General features: G+C 46.3%; 1 protein-coding gene across 3 annotated transcripts in view; it reads left to right on the top strand.

Annotated features, from left to right (window-relative positions):
* Positions 1-18,950: 18,950 nt before the first annotated feature.
* Positions 18,951-24,680, top strand: part of KCND3 (potassium voltage-gated channel subfamily D member 3) — a 668,199-nt gene continuing 662,469 nt past the window's right edge. Inside the window, exons 1-2 of one of the 3 annotated variants that reach the window (XM_075335582.1) lie at positions 18,951-19,488; positions 20,058-20,229. The gene's annotated coding sequence lies outside the window, so the exon portion shown is untranslated. Of the gene's footprint in view, positions 19,489-20,057; positions 20,404-24,680 lie in introns of all 3 variants that reach the window. The other 2 variants (XM_075335580.1, XM_075335583.1) reach the window with 2 other exon arrangements.

Here is a 24,680-nt window from a genome sequence, read left to right as displayed (position 1 = left end):
TGGCCCAGAAGCAATCTGAAGGTACAGCTGCATCCCAAGGGCCCGGTGTGGACTCCAGCAGAGAAGCACCAGAGAGGGCCTGCGCAGCCTACCACACAGAAAAAGGGACAAACCACAGATCCCAGCAGCAAGAGGGCCATTGCCAATCCAGAGAGCAGGGTCCTATAACAGTAAGGAAAGAACAGGAGTAGGCCTCATACTCATCTGGCCAAAAAGATACCTCAGTTACTTCCAGGCCGGCCGGAGCCCTCTACCACCTGTAACAGTCTCCCAGGACTAACCGTTTGCCAAGTAAAAGAGGAGAAGGTAAAGAGACTACTGTTTGTGCCTGTTTCTTTCACTGCCTGTCGGCCCTGCACCGTATTATTCACACAACATCACACCATAGACTCTCACGAGCACCAACTGTTGCCCCGGGGTACCGCTCCACCTGTGGGGAGGGAGCAGGACCATCCAAGCTGCCATACCATCAGCCCCGGAGGCCCCGTACAGCAGCGGCGGCTTAATAGCCGCAAACCACAGGTGGCATCACGACAACCATAAACTTTATTCACCAGCCATATTTAATTGACACCCACCAGGGCCACGGAGTCGGGCCCCGCTGTAATAACCTGCAGGTAACGGGATACGCAAGGACTGCACGAACCACGGGGGTTAATCAATGCAAATTTAATAACATATTGCACAACACAGGTGGAGGAATAGTGCGGGAAAGGAGGGGAAGAAATGCGGAAAGGTGCACAGCAGTAGATATAATGTAATATACATACATCCACTTTGAATAGCTTGTCAAGGGTGGGAAGCCTCAGATTGTACTCCCAAAAGCAAAACACAAAAATCCTTATTAAGCAAAAAAAAACGCAGGGTCCTTGTTACCTTACTTGTATAACACAGTGCAGAGTCTTTTCCTATCTGTCCCTAACTAAAAGTAGTGTGCACACTTAACTGCAGGTTTCAGCGTGGGGTACCTCGTCACCGTTGGGGCCCGTATTCCGCCGCAGACACCTCTAAAGTTCAGTCTTTGTCCCGGATCTGTAATTTGCCCGTGCTGTCTGGCACCTCGCTCCACATCCAGCCTTTCTTGGATCTGTGTCTTGGGGAGATGTCACGCAACACTCAGGTACTTGGACCTTGTTCAGCAGGGCAGAATGCGGCCTTGCCTTCTTCAGCACGTCCGAACACACACCTCTCTGCATAAACAGCTACCAAACAAAACTAGCTCCTCTTCACATCCTGTTCAGGACTGTACCAAGTAAATCAAGCAGCAGGGGGCTTGTGCCCGCTGGTCTTTGTTTTGACAGCAGGTGGCAGCATAACAAGGAAAAGTCTACAGTCTTCTAACCTATATATGTAAATGTTAACAGGTCTTACACCGCCACCACTGATGACCCCCGGACTAGTCTGGCCCGGCACCGGGTGTCCCATAGCCCTGGGGTGGGCGAGTCAATTTTGATTTCGGTCCCACCGGGTACTGTGCGCCTGCAGAAACTGTGCTTAAAAGACTGTGTTACTGTTTGAAAACTGCCGCCGCCATTAGACTTGCTGAGTGCAGGAAGAAAGGGGCGTGCCTGAAAAAGAGCGCAAAGGGAGCGCGCCATCAGAGCAGAGAGCCGTTAACCCCGCGTGACCCAGAAGGGAATTTGAAAAGAAAGGGGAGCCTGGTAAGGTCCACTAAGGGGGAGGAAGATGTCCGATTCAGAGGGAGAACAGGTGGCTGTGATAGCTCAAGACGCAGCAGCACCGGCCAATGTGATCCCAGTCGCCGTCGCCCCAGCCCCCGCTGTAGCGCCGGTAATGCCGATCACAATGCCGTACATCCCGGGAGCAGAATGGCTGCCGCAGTGCTCCGGGGAGTTACATACCCTGAGCGACTTCAGAGAAAGGCTGCGCAGCTTGTTTAGAGTGTATCCGCTGACTGAGAGCCAGAAGGTGGGCATATTAATGGGGCAGCTAGCCGGCGCAGTCCAGCGTGAAGTGAAGTCCTGGCCTGATACAGATAAAGGGACAGCAACCCAGATACTGGCCAAGTTAAAGAGTACTTTTGACACCCGTACCGCAGCAGAAATAAAAATGAGATTCTTCGGGTGCAAACAACGGGCCACAGACAGCATACGGGACTATGCCTTAAACCTGCAAAAGGCCCTGAGAGCAATTAAACAGGTGGACCCAGAGAGTGTACGTGAAGAAGACAAACTCCTAACTGAGCAGTTCATAGAATGGCTCCTGTCAGATGCCCACAGGACACAGCTGCGTATCATGGTCCTGCAGAACCCTGCTCTGGACTTTGCAAAGTTTAAGGACCAGGCCATCCGGGTACTGGGAGAATCTACACCGAATGACCCAGTACCCCTCCGACCTCTTGCTATCACGTACCCAGGGGTGGTGCCTGCAACACGAGCCGCTGCAGGGGCTGAGGCGCAGTCCCTGGATAAGGATCCCGCTGCAGAGCTCAGACAGCAGGTCCAGGAGCTGACCAAGACTGTAGCTGCCCTTGCCAAGACCATGCAGTCTCTACAAGTGACCCCATCGCCTGCAAGAATCGAGTTGGCCTCCAGCCCAGATGACATCCCATGGATGCGACAGAGGAGGATTCCGCCGACCCGAGGAAAAGACACAGACCGGTATGATTCAACGGGACAACCGATCTGCCGCCGCTGCAGCCAGGCGGGCCATATTGCAAGACACTGTCCTTTAAATGAGCCGAACCTGGGGCCATGAGCCAACCCCAGGTGTAAGGAAGCCCGGCTCAACCCCCAGTCACAGCAAGTATGTGGGATGACGCCCGGTCCTTCCTATTGTGCTGGATGGGATCCCTTTGAATGCCCTCCTGGATACGGGGTCCCAGGTAACAACCATCCCTTATAAACTGTACAAAAGATATTGGGCTGATTCAGACATTGACCATGGCCCAGATGATGATTTAACAATTGTGGCCAGTAATGGTCAGCCCTTGCCTCAAATTGGGTATAAGGAAGTAACCATTAAAGTGGGGCGGGTAGAATTGCCGTGTCAGGGGATGATAATTGTAGATATTGATCGCAAAGAATCTAACCCACTGCTAACCATTGGTACAAATGTGATGGAAAATTGTATTGCCAAAGTGATAATTTTGTTGCAGCAGGCGTCTGAAACTGTCAGCTCCGGACAGCAGCGTGCCCTACAGAGGGAAATCCGAGCCCTGATGAGGAGGCAGCAGGTAGAGCTGGCCGGAGGAGAAATTGGCAGTGTGAGGGTAAGTGACCCCCTCCCCATTGCAATACTCCCAAGAAGTGAAATGTTGATATGGTGTCGAGCAGCAATAGGCCTCAAGGGTCAAGATTACCAGGCCTTGGTAGAACCGGTGTATTCAGACAGCAGGCCTGGAGTCCTGATAGCCAGAGGGCTAGCAGACGTCCGCAAGGGAAGAGTGCCCGCCCGTGTCCTGAATTGTGGGGAGGAGGAAGCCAAATTGCCCCGGTACGCCACTGTAGCAAAACTGTACACTGTCAGTAACAATACCATCAAAGCAGTGGAACCCTTGATCCCGTCCGACCAGGCGGAAGACAATGGCTCCAATGGACAGCTGGAAGACTGGTGCCAAAAATTACATGTGGGCACCGACTCCACCTCCTCACACCAAAAGCATGGGGTTTACCGGGTGGTACAGGAGTACGAGCGGGTCTTCAGCAAACACCCCCTAGATTTTGGGCAGGTAAAAGGGGTTAAACATCAAATCCCCACGGGTGATCATCATCCCATTAAAGAGAGATACCGCCCTGTACCCCCAGCACAGTATCAGCGTGCCAAAGAAATGTTATGGGAAATGAAGGAGGCTGGGGTTATCAGAGATAGTTGTAGCCCCTGGGCAGCTCCACTAGTGCTCATAAAGAAAAAAAATGGTACAATGAGAATGTGCGTAGATTACAGACAAATTAACTGCATTACACATAAAGATGCTTATCCACTACCCAGAATAGAAGAGTCACTAACAGCCTTAAAATCAGCTAATTATTTCTCCACCCTGGATCTCACCAGTGGGTATTGGCAGGTTCCCGTGGCAGAGGTGGACAAGGAGAAGACTGCATTCACGACACCAATGGGTCTCTGCGAGTTCAAGTGTATGCCGTTCGGGCTCTGCAACGCCCCAGGGACATTTCAGAGATTGATGGAGGGCTGCTTGGGCCATCACAACTTTGAAACCGTGCTATTGTACCTGGATGACGTCATAGTCTACTCCAAGACCTACGAAGACCACCTGAGGCACTTAGCAGAAGTGTTTGAGTCCTTGTCGGAGTATGGCCTGAAGATAAAGCCGTCCAAATGTCACCTCTTGAAGCCAAAGGTACAGTACCTGGGTCATGTGGTCAGCGCAGAAGGTGTGGCACCTGATCCGGAGAAAGTCACCATAATCAAGGACTGGCCAAGACCCACCACGGTAAAGGAGGGGCGGCAGTTCCTTGGGCTGGTGGGCTACTACCGAAGGTTCATTGATGGTTTTACCAAGATAGCAGCGCCTCTTCAAGATCTCCTGGTGGGCCAGCCAAAGAAGGCTAAGAAGCAAAGCCCTCCATTTGAATGGAACAGCCAAATAGAAACATCTTTTGTCCGGCTGAAAGGGGCTCTCACGGGAGAAGAAATTCTGGCCTACTCTGACTACGGCCAGCCGTTTGTACTGTACACAGACGTCAGCAATGTGGGACTGGGAGCAGTTCTGTCCCAGGTGCAGGGAGGCAGAGAGAAGGTGATAGCTTACGCCAGTAGGAAGCTTCCTCCCACAGAAAGGAATCCAGAAAACTACAGTTCCTTCAAGCTGGAGTTCCTCGCTATTGTTTGGGCAGTGACTGAACGCTTCAAGCACTATCTGGCGTCAGCCAAGTTCACCATCTTCACGGACAACAATCCGTTGACGCATCTGGCAACAGCCAAGCTAGGTGCGTTGGAGCAGCGATGGATGGCCCGGCTGTCTAACTTTGACTTTACCATCAAGTACCGGGCTGGCAAAAAGAATAACAATGCTGATGCGCTGTCCAGAATGCCTCACCTACCCGAGTCTGGAGAAGACCTGGATGAACTCGAAGAGATAGAGTTACCGGCTTTCCATCACCAAGGTGTTTCCCAGTGTGAGCATGCTGTAGGAGAGAAGCGCTCGAGCCAGCACAAGGTCTCGGTCAACCCATTACTCCACCATAATTGGGAAGAGACACAGAACGGTGACCCGGCCGTGCGATTGGTCAAAGAAAAGCTAGCAGAAGCTGAGACCCATCTCGGTCCAGACGCTCCACAAGAAGCCCAGCAGCTGTGGAAGGAGAGGGGACTGTTCACCTACCAAGGCAAGCTATGCAAGAGATATGTCAACTGGCGAACGAATTAACTCGTCTGGCAGATAGTGGTCCCACAGAGGGATGCTCCAATGGTCCTAGCAGCTTAACATGATAAAGCAGAACACTTCGGGTGGAAAAAGTTGGGGACCCTACTCTGCGATCGGTACTACTGGGTGCACATGAGAAAGACAGTCGAGAAGTGGTGCCGAGACTGTAGTCCGTGTAACCTGAGGCGGAAGGATGATGCCAGCCAGAGGTCTCCCCTACAGCCAATTGTCATTAAGCAGCCCCTGGAGTTGGTGGCCCTGGACCACGTGAAGTTAACACCAAGCTGGTCAGGCTATGTGTACGTCCTCACCATTGTGGACCATTACTCTCGTTTCCTGGTAGTAGTGCCTGTGAAAGACCAGACAGCCAAAACAGCAGCTAGAGTATTTCAGGCATACTTTTGTCGACCTCACGGTTATCCGGAAAGGGTACTGACTGATCAAGGTCCTGCATTCGAGGCAGAAGTGTTTCAAGAGTTCTGTAACATGTACGGCTGTAAGAAAATCAGAACAACACGGTACCACCCCCAAACCAATGGATTGTGCGAGAAGATGAACCATGTGGTTATTGATATGCTCAAGACTCTACCTCTGGAAGAAAGAATCCAATGGCCAGAGAAGTTTCCAGATCTGGTAGACCTGTATAACCATATCCCAGTAAATTCGACCAACTGCAGCCCTGCTTACCTGATGCGAGCAAGACCTGGCAAGTTACCTGTAGACTTTGAGATGGGAACTGTGTCACCTGAAGCGGTTCAAGAGCTAGAAGACTGGGATACAGAGCGACAACAGCAGTACCGCAAAGTCCAGGAATGCGTAGAAAAGACCCTGCCCCAAGCAAGAACGAGACAAGAACAGAACTACAATCAAACAGCCCCAGCAACTCCCTTAGCACCTGGAGAACAGGTCCTCAAGAAAAAGCGGAGGGCGCATAAATTAGATGATCAGTGGGAGAATGAACCCTACACCATTATTCCCTCCAACTTTGACAATAGTAAGGTATGCCTCATAAGCAAAGATGAAGGCAAGACCTATCAAACAGTTTCTAGAGACCGCCTGAAAGCATGCCCTGAGCGGTGCAAAATCCAAAAAGAAGTGTAAGAAGTACAAGAAAGTCCCCAAATTCAAGAAAAAGAGGAAGAGATGATACAAACAATCCTTGGAAATTCCACAAAACTTGGACCCAAATAAATAATGCCATAGTGGTACCAGTCTTGACGTTCCCGCAGTTGGTCGAGCCAGAGACAGAAGAGGTTCCAGATCCACCTAAGGAACTGTCCGCCCCAACACAAGATGACATGCCAGCAGTGGAACAGGAGAATCAACCCCCTGTCAGTGGTGAACCTGTCGTACCCTTGGCGACTCTCAGACCACGTAGGCAATCATCACGCATACCTATCAGGGTTAGGCCTACCCGTAGTGCTGAGGTAGCAGACGCTCCAAATAGTCAGGGACAATCACCAGAGCTACGCAGGTCCCAACGTAGCACTCGGGGACGGACCCTCCAAGGTATAGAGAGTAAAAAGAAAGAGTACCTATTAGAATATAAATAGTTATTTAAAATGTCTGTAATGTTGTGTATAAAATGTTTTTTTTTTATTCAAATGATTGAGTAAATGGACAATTGGGTAACTGGACTATGAGTGGCCAACATTTTAATTGTTCATAGTTAGCACCAGTGTGCTCAGCACCCCTGAAGAAAAACCCGTCCGGCGTGCATAGAGTGGGGTCATCAATGCTCTGACACACGCCCAGAGCCTACATTGGGGGTTTTATCGTGGCGGGTCCCCCATGGAGCAGTGTAATGGACACCCGGCAGGGAGCCACACTGGACCCTTATAGTTGTTTAAGGTTGTAACATGTTATGTCTTGTTTTGTTTTCTTCAGTCCGGGAGAACTGAGTTTAACTAAGGGGGAGTGTGGCGCCCCAGGACCTGGTCGCCACAACAGCATTGCCCCTCCAAGGGTGATGCTGAGCCTGGAGGTAATTGGGAGGTCTATTGGCCAGTAGGTACCAACACCCAACACCATCCTCTCTCAGGCCAGCAGGGGGAGCTCTGAACCTGGAGTTCCAGGGAGCATTCCTCAAGTCTGACCTGAGGGAGGAGTTAGTGGTCAGTCTGTAGAGAGAAAGCAGAGAAAGCAGACGCAGAGTAGTGCTGTCCTGCGGACTGGGGCCTGGAGCTGGAGTAGCTTGGCCCAGTGAAGCAAGAGGAGCAGAGAGGCACAGAAGAGACTCGGACATCGGAGTCTGTGGTTGCCAGGGTGTAAAATCCTTCCCTGGTAGCCGAATCCGGAGGGCAGGAGAGCTTCAAGCCCCCTGGCCCAGAAGCAATCTGAAGGTACAGCTGCATCCCAAGGGCCCGGTGTGGACTCCAGCAGAGAAGCACCAGAGAGGGCCTGCGCAGCCTACCACACAGAAAAAGGGACGAACCACAGGTCCCAGCAGCAAGAGGGCCATTGCCAATCCAGAGAGCAGGGTCCTATAACAGTAAGGAAAGAACAGGAGTAGGCCTCATACTCATCTGGTCAAAAAGATACCTCAGTTACTTCCAGGCCGGCCGGAGCCCTCTACCACCTGTAACGGTCTCCCAGGACTAACCGTTTGCCAAGTAAAAGAGGAGAAGGTAAAGAGACTACTGTTTGTGCCTGTTTCTTTCACTGCCTGTCGGCCCTGCACCGTATTATTCACACAACATCACACCATAGACTCTCACGAGCACCAACTGTTGCCCCGGGGTACCGCTCCACCTGTGGGGAGGGAGCAGGACCATCCAAGCTGCCATACCATCAGCCTCGGAGGCCCCATACAGCAGCGGCGGCTTAATAGCCGCAAACCGCAGGTGGCGTCACGACAACCATAAACTTTATTCACCAGCCATATTTAATTGACACCCACCAGGGCCAAGGAGTCAGGCCCCGCCATCACTGATGACCCCCGGACTAGTCCGGCCCGGCACCGGGTGTCCCATAGCCCTGGGGTGGGCGAGTCATATAGCACAGTGCAGAGCCAGATAGCAATAGGCAGCCTGATGTAGCATACAGCTTGTATATAGCCTATATACAAGCTGTATGCTACATGAGGGTGCCTATTGCTATCTGGCTCTGCACTGTGCTATATACAGGCTGTGCTATATACAAGCTGTATGCTACATGAGGGTGCCTATTGCTATCTGGCTCTTCACTGTGCTATATACTGGCTGTGCTATATACAAGCTGTATGCTACATGAGGGTGCCTACTGCTATCTGGCTCTGCACTGTGCTGTATACAGCTGTGCTATATACAAGCTATATACTACATGAGGGTGCCTACTGCTATCTGGCTCTGCACTGTGCTATATACAGGCTGTGCTATATACAAGCTGTATGCTACATGAGGGTGCCTCCTGCTATCTGGCTCTGCACTGTGCTATATACAGGCTGTTCTATATACAGGCTGTGCTATATACAAGCTGTATGCTACATGAGGGTGTCTACTGCTATCTGGCTCTGCACTGTGCTATATACAGGCTGTGCTATATACAAGCTGTATGCTACATGATGGTGCCTATTGCTATCTGGCTCTGCAGTGTGCTATATACAGGCTGTGCTATATACAAGCTGTATGCTACATGAGGGTGCCTATTGTTATCTGGCTCTGCACTGTGCTATATACAGGCTGTGCTATATACAAGCTGTATACTACATGAGGGTGCCTAATGCTACTGGCGCTTCACTGTGCTATATACAGGCTGTGCTATATACAAGCTGTATGCTACATGAGGGTGCCTATTGCTATCTGGCTCTGCAGTGTGCTATATACAGGCTGTGCTATATACAAGCTGTATACTACTTGAGGATACCTAATGCTATTGGCTCTGCACAGTGCTATACAGGGGCTCTGCACTACATGGGGGTGCTTAATGCTATCTGGCTCTGCACTGCGGTATATAGGGGCTATATACTACATGAGGGTGCCTAATGCTATCTGGGTCTGTATTATGCTATATGTGGGCTGTATACTACTTGAAGGTGCCTAATGATATATGGGTCTGCATTGTGCTATATGGGGGCTGCTTAATGTTATATGGGGGCTGCGTAGTGCATATGGGGGCTACATAATACTATATGGAGGACAATGGGGTCTTCATAACACAATATGGGGGCTGCATACTACTATACCCCCAGAGCTGTATGTCCCCTCCACCCAGGTGCTGTTTACCCCCCATAGCTGTATGTTCCCTCCACCCAGGTGCTGTATACCCCCTTAGAGCTGTATGTCCCCCCCACTTCAGAGTCACTGCCCTCCTCTAGAGCTGTATGCCCCCCATTGCTGTATACTCCCTTCATCAGTAATATGTATGCCCCCAGTAATGTGTATGTCCCCAGCCTCTCTTGTGATGTATATACAGCAGTGTTAGTGTGCTCTATGTGCGGCCATGTCTGTTAGACAAGCCGGGAGGTGAATGAGGCTGTTGCCGGCTTCCCAATATTAGAAATATATATACAGGATAAATATATAAAAATAATGTGTGTGTGCATGTATGATGTGTATCTATGCATGTCAGTGTATATGACTGTGTCTAGATTTATGTCTATTTATGTGTTTTTGTGAATTTCTCTTTAAATAAGTATGTGTATGTATGCCTGTATGTGTATGTATCTGTGTATGTCTATGTGTGGATGGGGCCCACTGAGACTATTTCGCCCAGGGCCCACAAAAACCTGGAGCCGGCCCTGCCTGCACCGACCGCGCCAGTATTCAGATGTATGCGTGTCTTTCAGGCGCGCATACATTTGTACAGTGTGGCCGGTGACAGGAGGCAGAGCAGCACTGCTCAGCCCCACACCGAAGTACCGTCATCACCGGGGCTGCAGAGGAGCGCGCCTCAGTCCTGCACCGACATCATCATCAACGGGCCGCAGCTGCAGGGATGAAGAGGAGGACGCGCAGGCACAGGTAAGCGCTCCAGAGGAGCTGAAGATGTACTTTTATATGAGCGGCTGCAGGTGGGGGAGGAGCAGTGTTATTTTACAAGTGGCATTAAGAAGCGGTGGGGGACTTTATGGAGCATATTATGGGTCAGTGGGGAACATAATAGGGCAGTGGGGAACATAATAGGGCAGTGGGGGACATAATAGGGCAGTGGGGAACATAATAGGGCAGTGGGAAACATAATAGGGCAGTGGGGAACATAATAGGGCAGTGGGGGACACTATATAGGGCAGTGGGGGACACTAGGGCAGTGGGGGACACTATAGGGCAGTGGGGGACACTATAGGGCAGTGGGGGACACTACAGGGCAGTGGGGGACATTATGAAGCAAATTGGGGCATTATAGGTCAGTGGGGGACGTTATGAAAGAAATTGGGACATTTTAGGGCAATGGGGTAAATTATGAGGCATCAAAGATTGTGGAAGGCAGCATAGTATAATGAGGAGGGGGGGAATTTATACAGGGAAGTAGTTGGGGGAGATATTATAAAATGCAAATTTTTGGGGGACATTATGGAAAGGGGCACTTTGTGGGGCTATTTTGGAGAGGAGCAGTGTGTGGGGGGATTTTTTGTGCAGGAAGCAATTAAGAACCCCTTCTGATTCCACTTGTTTCCCCAGACATTATTAAATAAAAGGGGCCAGGATGAGGGACATAATTACTATATGGGGCCAGAATAAGGGACATACATTATTAGATTATGGGGGCACTTGGGGCATAATTACTGTAGGGGCAAATTAGGGGACATTATTACTGATGAAATATAAGTTAATTTTGAGGATACTGACTCCAATGGGGGAACAAGAGTCTGACGTAGTGTAGAAATTGGGGAAATAGTGAGGAAAGTGCTCTGGGAGTGATTGGCTATAGGTGACTGTTATTTTCTGCAGAGTCGCGTCATGCAGGAAGAAGTGATGGCGGTCAGCACCGGATGAAGAGAAAAAGCGAAGATGAATAAAGTCAGCTAGAGACGTCACTGGTAAGTCAGTGTGTTACATGAACACACACTATACACTATACTGTACACTGTATACAGAGCTCCTGTGTATGTCACTGGTGAGCACTGTATTACCTATACACTATATACAGAGCTCTTGTGTATTATGGCACTGATGGCAATATTAGTGTTATTAGCATTATAGTTTTTATTCATGATCATTATTATAGTATTATATGTCCTTGTGTGGTAGTAATATGTCGTCTGGTCATGTTGTACTGATATTTGTCTCGTGTGTGGTATTATTTGGTCATTATGTGGTGTGATAATAGTGTCACGGTATTTCTCCCTTGTATGTGGTTGTATTCGGTCACTATGTGGTCTGATTATGGTGTGGCGGTATTACTTTCTTGTATGTAGTTATAGTCGGTCATTATGTGGTGTGGTTATAGTGTTGCGGTATTTTTCCCTAGTATTTGGTAATATTTGGTTACTGTGTGGTCTAATTATGATGTGGTGGTATTACTCTCTGGTATGTGGTTGCTTTTGATCACTATGTGTTGGTAGTATGTTATCTGGTCATAGTGTCGCGGTATTTCTCCCTTGTATGTGGCTGTATTTGGTCACTGTTTGGTGGTAATATGTGGTCTGGTCACAGTGTGGCGGTATTTCTCCCTTGTATGTGGCTGTATTTGGTCACTATGTGGTGGTCATATGTTGTCTGGTCACGGTGTGGCGGTATTTCCCCCTTGTATATGGTATTATTGATTTTGGTATAGTGGATTGTGTTGTGTATGGAGGTCACTTTTTCTCTCTATAAGGGGGAGATTATTTCCAGTAGAAATTAAATACTTAAACATTTAACCCCTCCCTGCCCTGTGACTATTACACTGCAGTAAATATGCACTTACAGAGGTTCTCCAGTGAAAACAAGTAATCACCTTTACTAAGGCCACGTGCACACACTGAGTATTCAGTGCGTTTTTTACCTCAGTATTAGAAGCCTAAACCAGGAGCGGTAAAATCAGAGAAAAAGTGTAATAGAAACACGAGCACCACTTCTGTATTTATCACCCACTCCTGGATTTGGCTACAAATACTGATGTAAGACACTGACCAAATACTGAATGTGTGAACGTGGCCTAAGGATAAGTGATCATTTATTCATCAGTGGGGTCTGATTGCTGGGACCTGCACCGATCGTGCAACTTTTATCCCCCATTACACTGGAGCTCGTGTCCGACTCAACCCTTGATCCATTCATTCCCTCAGTGGCTGCGAGCGCTGCGCTTGTTATTATCTGGCAGCTCCACAGAGGATGAATGGAGCTGGGGTCACACACCCCACCCCACAGAGGATGAATGGAGCTGCGGTCACACACGCCACCCCACAGAGGATGAATGGAGCTGCAGTCACACACCCCACCCCACAGAGGATGAATGGAGCTGCGGTCACACAACCCACCCCACAGAGGATGAATGGAGCTGCGGTCACACACCCCACCCCACAGAGGATGAATGGAGCTGCGGTCACACACCCCACCCCACAGAGGATGAATGGAGCTGCGGTCACACACCCCACCCCACAGAGGATGAATGGAGCTGCGGTCACACACCCCACCCCACAGAGGATGAATGGAGCTGCGGTCACACATCCCACCCCACAGAGGATGAATGGAGCTGCGGTCACACATCCCACCCCACAGAGGATGAATGGAGCTGCGGTCACACATCCCACCCCACAGAGGATGAATGGAGCTGCGGTCACACATCCCACCCCACAGAGGATGAATGGAGCTGCAGTCACACACCCCACCCCACAGAGGATGAATGGAGCTGCGGTCACACATCCCACCCCACAGAGGATGAATGGAGCTGCGGTCACACATCCCACCTGCCGCTGCAAAAGGTTCCCCAATCTTCCGATCGGTGCGGTTTCCACTGGTCTGGTTCAACCGATCAATAAGTTATCACCAACCTAACCTGTGGATCGGTGATAACTTGTTTTCACCAAAGACCCCATTACTGCAAACTACTACTTAATTGTACATCCTAGTTATGGTGCACAATATAGATGTGCAGGAGCCACCTGTGTATACAGTCAAAGCAGCACAATAATGGGGATAACACTAATGGGTGTTTATATTTATCTGTAGGGTGGGCCCCTGGAGTCAATTCCCCTGGTGGGCCCCAGACACCCCAGTCCGCCCCTGATGCTGTATATAAGGGCTTACTGGTGGTCACAGTTTATATGGGACAAATCTGGTGACAGGTTCTCTTTAATACACTGAATTGATTGTAACAGTGTTGTTGGTGTATTTCAGGACTTGGGGCTCCAGGACCACAATTTGCCTAAAACCAGCCCTGTATGTAATGTACACAGCTCTACCTGTATTACATTTATTCTACCGCTCCCTACCTGTACTACATGTACTGTACTTCTCTCTAACTGTAATACATTTATTATACTGCTTTCTACTTTTGCTACATGTGCTACTCCTTCAGTACTACATGTGATATATTGATCTCTACTATGGTACTTTTCTCCACCTGTACAGCATATATTGTAGTGCATTCTACTTGTATTACATGTATTGCACTTCTCTCTACCTGTGCTACATGTACTGTTCTCTCTACCTGTACTACATGTACTGTTCTCTCTACCTGTACTACATGTACTGTTCTCTCTACCTGTACTACATGTACTGTTCTCTCTACCTGTACTACATGTACTGTTCTCTCTACCTGTACTACATGTACTGTTCTCTCTACCTGTACTACATGTACTGTTCTCTTTACCTGTACTACATGTACTGTTCTCTCTACCTGTACTACATGTATTGTTCTCTCTACCTGTACTACATGTACTGTTCTCTCTACCTGTACTACATGTACTGTTCTCTCTACCTGTACTACATGTACTGTTCTCTCTACCTGTACTACATGTACTGTTCTCTTTACCTGTACTACATGTACTGTTCTCTCTACCTGTACTACATGTACTGTTCTCTCTACCTGTACTACATGTACTGTTCTCTCTACCTGTACTACATGTATTGTTCTCTCTACCTGTACTACATGTACTGTTCTCTCTACCTGTACTACATGTACTGTTCTCTCTACCTGTACTACATGTACTGTTCTCTCTACCTGTACTACATGTACTGTTCTCTCTACCTGTACTACATGTATTGTTCTCTCTACCTGTACTACATGTACTGTTCTCTCTACCTGTACTACATGTACTGTTCTCTCTACCTGTACTACATGTACTGTTCTCTCTACCTGTACTACATGTACTGTTCTCTCTACCTGTACTACATGTACTGTTCTCTCTACCTGTACTACATGTACTGTTCTCTCTACCTGTACTACATGTACTGTTGTTCTCTTTACCTGTACTACATGTACTGTTCTCTCTACCTGTACTACATGTACTGTTCTCTCTACCTGTACTATATGCACTGTTCTCTCTACCTGTACTACATGTACTGTTCTCTCTACCTGTACTACATGTACTGTTCTCTCTACCTGTACTACATGCACTGTTCTCTCTACCTGTACTACATGTACTGTTCTCTCTACCTGTACTACATCTACTGTTGTTCTCTTTACCTGTAATACATGTTGCTCTGTCTTCATGCACGTTCACATAGTGTGCAATTTGACATACAGCATAAACCTTCTGCTGTCTGCCATAAAAGGCAGACTTTTGCTCTGTAGTCTAAACTTTTTTAATGGTTAACATGTAATGCAACATGTAATTAATGCACTGTACTTCTCTCTACCTGTACTATATGTACTGTACTTCTCTCTACCTGTACTATATGTACTGTACTTCTCTCTGCCTGTACTATATGTACTGTACTTTTCTCTACTTTGTAATACATGTACTATACTTCTCTCTAACTGTATTGCATGTACTGTTGTTCTCTCTACCTGAAATACATATACTGTACTTCTCTGCCTGTACAACATTTACTATTCTCGCAACTTGTACTACATGTACTGTACGTCTCGCTGCCTGTACTATATGCACTGTACATCTCTCTACCTGTACTATATGCACTGTACTTCTCTCTACCTGTACTATATGTACTGTACTTCTCTCTACTTGTACTATATGCACTGTACTTCTCTCTACCTGTAATACATATACTGTACTTCTCTCTACCTGTACTATATGCACCATACTTCTCTACATGTACTTTATGCACTGTACTTCTCTCTACCTGTACTATATGTACTGTACTTCTCTCTACCTGTACTATATGCACTGTACTTCTCTATACCTGTAGTACATATACTGTACTTCTCTACCTATACAACATGTACTATTGTCGCGACCTGTACTACATGTACTGTACGTCTCTCTTCCTGTACTATATGCACTGTACTTTTCTCTACCTGTACTATATGCACTGTACTTCTCTCTACCTGTACTACATATACTGTACTTCTCTCTACCTGTAATACATATACTGTACTTCTCTCTACCTGTACTATATGCACCGTACTTCTCTACATGTAGTATATGCACTGTACTTCTCTTTACCTGTACTATATGTACTGTACTTCTCTCTACCTGTACTACATGTACTATTCTCACGATCTGTACTACATGTACTGTTCTCTCTACCTGTACTACATGTACTGTTCTCTCTACCTGTACTACATGTACTATTCTCATGATCTGTACTACATGTACTGTTCTCTCTACCTGTACAACATGTACTATTCTCTCTACCTGTACAACATGTACTATTCTCTCTACCTGTACTACATGTACTGTACTTCTCTCTACCTGTACTACATGTACTATTCTCGCGACCTGTACTACATGTACTGTACTTCTCTCTACCTGTACTACATGTACTGTTTTGCTATTTACCTGCACTTGCTCCCTAAGTTTCTGAACCTTCTATAAAATATTAAGAACATATACTGCACTGCTCCCTACCTTTACTAAGCATGCCTGCAAATTTGTACACACGTTAAGGGCGCCATGATGTTATGTGTATCCTGGACCCTGACAAAGTTACAGTTTATAATAAAGAAAATGACTCACCAGTTTACAGCACTTTGTTTTCGTATGCTTTCCTGGTATTAATCCTATAAAGTCAATACCTTTGAAAGTAGAAACCAGCCTAGTGATCGGCTGATCACTGCAAGTCCAGCTTCTCTAAAGGCCGCTTTACACGCAACGACATCGCTAACGCGATGTCGTTGTTGTCACGGAATTCGTGACGCACATCCGGCCTCGTTAGCGACGTCGTTGTGTGTGACACGTACGAGCGACCGCTAACGAGCAAAAATACTCTCCTTATCGTTGCTCATTGACATGCTGCCCAGTTCCCAAATGTCATTGCTGCTACAGGTACAATGTTGTTCGTCGTTCCTGCGGCAGCACACATCGCCATGTGAGACACCGCAGGAACGAGGAACCTCACCTTACCTGTGGCCGCTGGCAATGAGGAAGGAAGAAGGTGGGCGGGATGTTATGTCCCGTTCATCTCCGCCCCTCCGCTTCTATTGAGTGGCCGCTTAGTGACGTCGCTGTGACACCGAACGAACCACCCCCTTAGAAAGGAGGCGGTTTGCCAGTCACAGCGACATCGCTAGGCAGGTAAGTAGTGTGACAGGTCTGAGCGATGTTGTGCACCACGGGCAGCGATTTGCACGTGACACACAACCGATGGGGGCGAGATCGCAGCGTGTAAAGCGGCCTTAACGCTGTCTTTCTGGGAAGAGCCTTTCTTACCATACAAACGAATATCCTACCCAGTAGTGCCTGACCGGTGGGATCCCCAAGCTGCTTTGTATTAGGCCTCGGTTAGATGACCGTATTTTTGGTCTGACAAAACATCATACTCTGACCAATGTTATTCAATGAGGCGGTGCACATATCCATTTTTTTCTCGGAGTGGTCCAAGGAAAAAAATATCAGCATGCACGATTTGCCTATGTAAATCAAATTGCACTGGGACATCATGTCTATGGGTCAGTGAAAAAAGGTTGGCCTTCACTCGGATGACATCTGATTGCAGGACATGTTTCACAGACTGACAAAATGGAGAAGATGGAGACATTTTTTTTTCTCTTCTCCCCACCCGAAAAAAATGGATCTTACTTTGATCAAACTCGGATCAGAATCTGATTAGCGTCTGAGTAGCATAACTGGACTGGAAGGAAAAAAATATGGTCATGTAACTCCAACCTCATAGCTGAGGACCAACCTCCATGGTGTGAATATGTCCCGATTGGACACATGTAAAGTGTTACATTTTTTACAGCTATGATGTGAGGCTACAATGGTTGTCATGGAAATATATTCATTTTGTTACAATACTTGTGAATATGAATCTATACATTACATTTAAAGTGCACTTAACAGATAATTCCAGTAAGAAACACTTTTGTGAAACTTTTTCCACTACAGGTGTTTTGCAGGGGGATTTTCTGACTTTAGTGATTGGACAGTACGGTGAGACGTGCTTTATCTGCCACATACATATCTCTTTTCTGTGCTTGCCCCATTACATTTCTAATTCTGAAGATTGTCAGTGACTATTACGATGTATCCAGAAATGAAAAGCAGCAATGTTATCCTATTATCCCCTATCTGCGGCACTTCAGCACAAAGGGAACATCATAGGTAATGCACTTAATGCGCGGATTCATAATAATCTAAAATGCAGGATTAATAAGATCGTGTCCAACCCTTTCCAACTCCCAACGTAATATATATGAATCCCTACAAATCTTTTCTTAGAATGAGCTAATTATATTCCACGACTTCATAAAAATCCCATCGAGACCCGGGATTTCATGGAATGACAACACAATAAATGGTTTGGATGAGGCTTGACGATGCTTCAAAATGGATACTCCCTAATTGGTATTCTGTAAATTAATAGCTGTGACCCTGCCTGTTTCACACACACATATACTCCCATCCGCCAGTTTATGTTACATGCAAATCTGCGGAGCTGCTGTGTGGAGGGTGTTAACCCTTCAGCTGCACTCAAATTCAAATTCAAGTATGCTTTATTGGCAGGACCAAAATACAATTAGTGTTGCCAAAGCAAGAGAAATACAGTAAGTGGGGTGGGAGGGGATCAGGGTTATGGGGAGTTGGGGGGCACAATTTGGGCTCTGAAAGCTCCTTCCACCTTTATTGCACTTCGCAGGTCGTCAGATATGACCCTTCCCACATAATATATAATAATAATAATAATAATAATAATAATAACCCAGGCAAATAAGTATACAAATGCCATACTAATCCCTGTAGTATATAAAGACAAAAATAGACGTTGTACATAGATGCTGTTTGGCGTATTCTTGAGAAGGAAGAGTTAATGAACCTTTAACTCAGTAATTATGGTCTTGAAATACATTTGTACGTTTGCCGTAATGCCCCCCACCCTCCCATACACAAACACACAACAGAAGCAAGTGACTAATGGCGGGGAATGCAAATCATCGCCTGCCTGTCATAACACATCATCCATTCACGCGTCCCCGAAGGAAGGCTGGACTGGGAAGGGTTAAGCAGCCTTTTTTTTTTTTTAACTCGCTCTCTCTGCCCTGTTGTTGCTCAGTTTTCCGTCTGGTGGTGCCTGCTAGGGGTTAATATCTTCATCACCAGAAATGCCCTCCTATCTGTCTGATCCCAGCGAGCATGGGAGGTCTGTTCCTCCAGCAGTTGATCTGTATCACAGCATCACCTCTGAGATATAGGACAGTGAAAGAACCTAAAAATAGCTCCACACACACAAAAAAGGAACCTTGAAGTCATCAGCAGCATGAGCAAGAGGCAGGAAAAAATCAGTAAGGCTTGTCTCCTCTACAGTGTGTGGACCTGTTACATGCTTGTGCTGAATGCACTGTAGGGAGAGCAGGAGTCAGCTATAGCAGCATGTGAGGAAATAGTAGGTCCACATTCAGCTAGAGAGCAGGGCGCCACCTGCCTTTTAATCCATATTATTCACTGCAGGAGTAAACTATAGAGGGAGAGAAAGGGAAAAGATGAGAATTCTTCAACCTGCATGCTCAGGAGGCAATGCTGGCTGGACCATGTCACTTCTACCCAATGACCAGGGGATGGATGCTCATCAAGGGTCTCCTAATCTCATCCTGTTGCCTGGAAATGCTTCCTATTCTACATGATCCCTCCAAAACCTCCAGGAAATAGTGGATCCCAAATCTTGAGACTTCTTCACAAGGTAAGGAAACAATTTTGTCCAAATAAGGGACGAAGCTGCCGGTGACTGGTCCTCATTACCTTTGACAGATGAGACTTGACAATTCCTATCTCCACATGAAAGATTGGTTAGTTGGGAAACCTCTTCTCTTTGAAGTGCAGCTTCCATTTTTATTTTCCAAATAACAGAAAGGGACAGGCTATACTAAAGACAGGGGGCAGGTGGGAGACGAGAAGTGAAGGTAGTCACTAGGACAAGGCTGACTCTGGGGAAATCCTTGTTTATAAATAGAACTTTGTAAATCCCAACAGAAAGAAGCAATGGAGAGGAAGGGGGTTAGTGATCTAGACCTGTGGTGCTCTAAACGGAGGAAATCAAAAGGCTTTTAATAGGTTTCCTAGTATTCCCAAGCCCCTTATCTTGTGTGAGCGAGAGTTGGAGATGAAATGGATTGAGCAGCACTGTGGGTAACTTTTCAGCAGGCTTCCCAGTGCTGAGCCCCATTAGCATGCAGTGTCAGATGTGTTGTGTGTTTAATGATTTCATTTGCTGGTGTGCCTCATAGCTCACATCTCTCTGTTGTTTTACAGCACAAGGGCTGCAGGCGAGTGAGAAGCAGACTTTCAGCTTCAGCTTCATCTCACCAAGCCTGGGTACCAATCCCAGCAGCGCCAAGGGGTCGAAGATCCAATTTGGATTCGATGAGATCAACCCACCAAGTAATGTGTCCAGAGTGGACATCCGAATCCTGAGCTTCTGGAGGTGTGGCACCTCTCCTTTCTACTTTTCTCTTGCTGATTTTGCTTTCTGATTACTTCTTTCTATCATTCTGCAAAGGAAAAAGGGGGATAATAAAGGAGCTTTTACCCTATTGGAAGCATTTGGCTTCTTAGATCTGAAGGGGTTTCCATAAGTGATGCCTACGCTATGCTTAAGGTAAGCATATAATTACCTTTTTTTATTCTCTGACAACCAGTTGATTGTACATGTGTTGGGATAGGGGGGAGTTTTAGATGAGTGTATACCTAGACTGTTGCTGTCAAGACGTGCCAAGAAATCATGGGCAATCTGACACACGTATTTATTTTATGTTAATCTGAGAATCATCAGATTATAAAAAAAAAAAAAAAAAGAAAAAAGTGATGGGCAGAATAAAAATGGCTGATTTGGAAAGCAATCATATAACATGTCTGTTGATGGGTTATTACGGGAAAAGCGTGTATTAAGGTAGCAAAGAAAAGCACAGCAGTATGATCAATCAGCTGATCTGCTGTTTACCATAATGTGATTGATGACCTGTGTGACACAAGGGCTCCCTGGTGGAGAGAGGGTTAATCAAGAAGGGATTACACATTCGTCTTGATTTTGTTTATTTGGGATTTTATGTTTCATTAAGGACTTAGCAAAATCTTTTCTTTTGATAAAAGAGCATTAATAGCCATTTAATAAGATTGTCACCGTGTGTAGAAGTTAATGACATGGAAATCACTGGGTGTTCTAGTCTCTGTGCTGCTGCTGCTGCTTCTTCTTCTGCAGTGTTGGGAGAGTCATTGACTCCTAAAGCTCCATCATTGTGTGTGGCGCTGAATACAAAAGTGTTCATCATTACAACACACCGACAAATACCATACATCCATAGCATGAGTGATCCAAGGCAATGTCGTGAAGTATGCTGATGACATTCTGTATAGTCCTAATACAACTAATGGTACCCATCACTCATTGTGGAGAAGGACCATACCAAGGATGATGATGAATGATTGGACTGTCACAGACCTCATATTTCTCCATGACCATTTCTATTAGTGAGGAGAAGGGACTGAGATGTGGGAGTCTCTAAATTCTAATTAACTGATGTTCCAAGCCATAATTAAGACTGTAAAATCTTCCTCTTCCTCCTCCTTTTCTCCTGCCTTTGCCAGAGCAGTTGATGGCTGTGACTTCATCATCATCTCTCAGATGTCATGTGTGATGTCACCAGAACCATCAGACCAGAATAAATCCGATTCACTCATAGCCAAACCATCCTCACTTGCATAATTCAGACCTTGGCAAACAAAATATTAACTCTTTCAGCAAGCCCTATGAATAGGGGTTGGCTCATATTAAAAAAAAAGTTCAATGTGTAAGACCATTACAAGTGAAAGCTAAGACTGTATATTAAGACTATGGCCTTCTATTGGGCATTGGTCCAATCTTTAATAAACCCTTCACAATAAAAGCCACCACCGCGTCTAGTTAGGTGAAGTTAAGGTTTCTTTAAGAAAATGTCGGTGTGCCAGTTGGAGAGTTTACATGTCATCTCACTCAGCCAAGTAACCCTTCGCTGTCAGAAATAGAAGTGTCATGGGATTATTCTTCAGATACAACATAGATGTTCTTTTCCAAGCAGAACTAATACCGTAACTTGTTATATAGTAATGTCCCAGTCATTGACTTCACATTTGTTCTCTGTCCGTCCGCACTGCATAGTCTTCACGGGCCTCTTCCTGCTTTCATCTAAACATTGCCACGTCATTCGGAAATAAATCATTTTTCTTTTGAATGCTTTCATGTATCTTGTTCAGTAAAGGTCAATTGTCTTTGTTATAAAGGAGTCTGGTTTCCATTCACCTATATTTCATGGAACACTATAAGGAGATGGAGTTGACAATTCATTTAACAGTTTAACTGTTTGTTGCATCACCCAGTCTTCGATGGCAAATAGTCATTAATAATAGTGGCCAACTGTGTTCTCTTTACCATTAAGAACCGCTTATTATTCTGCTTTCTAGTGATGCATATGTACTGCCTACAAGGGTATGTGCACACAACCAGGACCTGCTGTTCCCTGGACGTGGTGTGTCCTGACCTGCGGTGCCGCGAGCCTCCTCCGCAGGAGACCATAGCTGCTCATGCCCACAATCCGGGGGTCTTTGTCTCTGTTCTCCCGGCAGAGAACACTTGCGTCTCCACTGCAAAGAATTGTCATATTGTGGCTCGGGAAGTTGCACCACAGGTCAGTTTTTGCTGCGGGAAAAACAAGCACAGTGAGCATGTGATTTCTAGAAATCCCATCCACTGTGCTTGTACCGTACAACACAACATTTTGGATGCAGCAAAAACATACTGCATCTAAAACACTGTGAACCTTGATCGCGGGCACACAGACTAAGAATTCATGGAAACTGTCCATAAGACCTATTATTCTTTGCTTGCCTTCTACTGAACGGCTTGGACTGGTCCACTGGAGAGAAGGTAAACTCCCCGGTAGGCCTCACATCTCACTATATGAACAGTAGTTTACGGAATACACTTGATTCACTATGTAGAGACAAAGACAACATATCCTCATTCATTAAACATATTACCTAGTTTATTAACCCTAAAACACATACCTGGGGCCTCGCAGGCCTGCTAGGTCATTTGTTTTCCATGGTAGACTTCTATGGTTGCGCGTTCTAGGGTTAATATATAGAAGCAAAGGTAAATTTGAGAATAATGTAATATTTCCTTGCAGCTGAACACTAGGCCCTCAGAGTCAATGTTATTGGTGGGTCAAGGGCACCTCAGCCAACGCTGTCCATACATTTTCCAAGATGCCCTCTATTGTGATTCTAAATATTAATTCACTTTTTATTTCAGAAAGCTCATAAAAAAATAGAGTAAATAGTAGGATTTAATGGCGATAGTAGATGCCGTTTAGACACCGATCTGCCACAACCCCTGCTAATGAACTGATAGATATCAATGTTTTATATTGGATACAGAATGGCAGCCGCAGCATTAGCCGAGGTTGTCTCCTTCCACAAGCTTGTCTTGATTGCACTGACGTTGATGAATAGCCACTTTAATGTCATTTTGGAGATGAATTCTGAAGATAATCTGTGAGATTGCTAGGCAACTGTATTATCTGTCTCCATATCAAATAAATGTTTTGTTTCGAAGGCCCACCCAGTGTCTGGGCCCTGGCATACTACTTACAGAAGAGATCCCAAGGAGATAAGACAGAATCCTACACTCAGTGTCTTGAAAGAAGAACTTGAAGCTGGAGGGGTCCTAATAACGAAGGTTGTTCATTAATCTTCAATGACTCTCTAGATGGCGTTTATAACTCAGTTTCCAGTTCTAAGTTTTATCTCGCTTTTTAATTATTTATTATTTTTTTTTTTTTAGTAAAATAATTAATTGACTTTACAGATAGCTGTCGTGAGCGGAGAGGTCAGCAACATATGTTACAAAATGTTCTCATTATTAGACGTCAATTACAATAGCTATTACTTTAGGAGCTAAGAATAACAAGCAAATAGGTACTGACTGTGACTTCCCCAAATGTCTGATACTTTACTTTGTGTAACCATGTTATCACATACCAATCACGCGTTGGCCCTCAGAAAGGCAATGTTCACACTGGGTTTTGGTTTTAAGGGTGGAAAGTCCACAGCGCAATATGATAGCAGCAAGGTAAATAAGATTTTAACAAATCTTGTAGGCATGATACAACATAAAAAAATATATATATTGGAAAAAGGTTTTCCACAATGTTTAAGGCCCTGTGCGCACGCTGCATTTTTTGCCGCGGGTTTGCAATGGTTTTTCTGCATGAATTGCTCCAGAAAATGTTCATAACTTTCCTGCAGTCCTTCCCCAGCAAGACCTATGGTAAAAATAAAATGCTGTGCGCACACTTCTAGAATTTCTGCAGCAAAAAGAATGTGCATGTCACATCTTTTCCGCAGGTACCTGCGGTTTTTGCCATAGATAATGGTAAAAAAAACCGCAGGGAACAACCTGCGGAAAATTTGCGGCAATACCGCTGCAAAACCTCAGCAAATCGCGGTAAAACCGCACGCAGTTTTCGGATGCGGTTTGCTGCGGTTTTTTACATCACGATGGTTACCGGATACACATCCTGTGGAGGGAGGACCTTCCCCTGTCAGCCGCTACTCAAAGGCAGCGCTGGCCAATCAGAGGCAAGCGGCTCCTGTCTTTGACGTCAGCGCGCTGGGAGCGGAAGGTCCGGCATCGGTCGGCTTGATTACCCGAAACATGCAAGTTCCAGAAAGCCGGCGAGGGAACGGAAGGTAAGGTGAGCATAATATGTGTGCGTGCGTGTTTGTTTGTGTGTGTGTCTGTTTGTGTGTGCTCGTGTGCTTGTGTGGACTGCAAGAGCAGGTTAGAGCGCGGTGGATGTACGGAACGGAAGTGTGTGCGGTGAGTATTTTGCTCGTACA

The sequence above is a fragment of the Anomaloglossus baeobatrachus genome, chromosome 2, assembly GCF_048569485.1.
Source record: "Anomaloglossus baeobatrachus isolate aAnoBae1 chromosome 2, aAnoBae1.hap1, whole genome shotgun sequence".
Classification (NCBI taxonomy): domain Eukaryota; kingdom Metazoa; phylum Chordata; class Amphibia; order Anura; family Aromobatidae; genus Anomaloglossus; species Anomaloglossus baeobatrachus.
The sequence above is the reverse complement of the archived record's forward strand: the minus strand, read 5'-3'. Positions and strand labels throughout refer to the sequence as shown.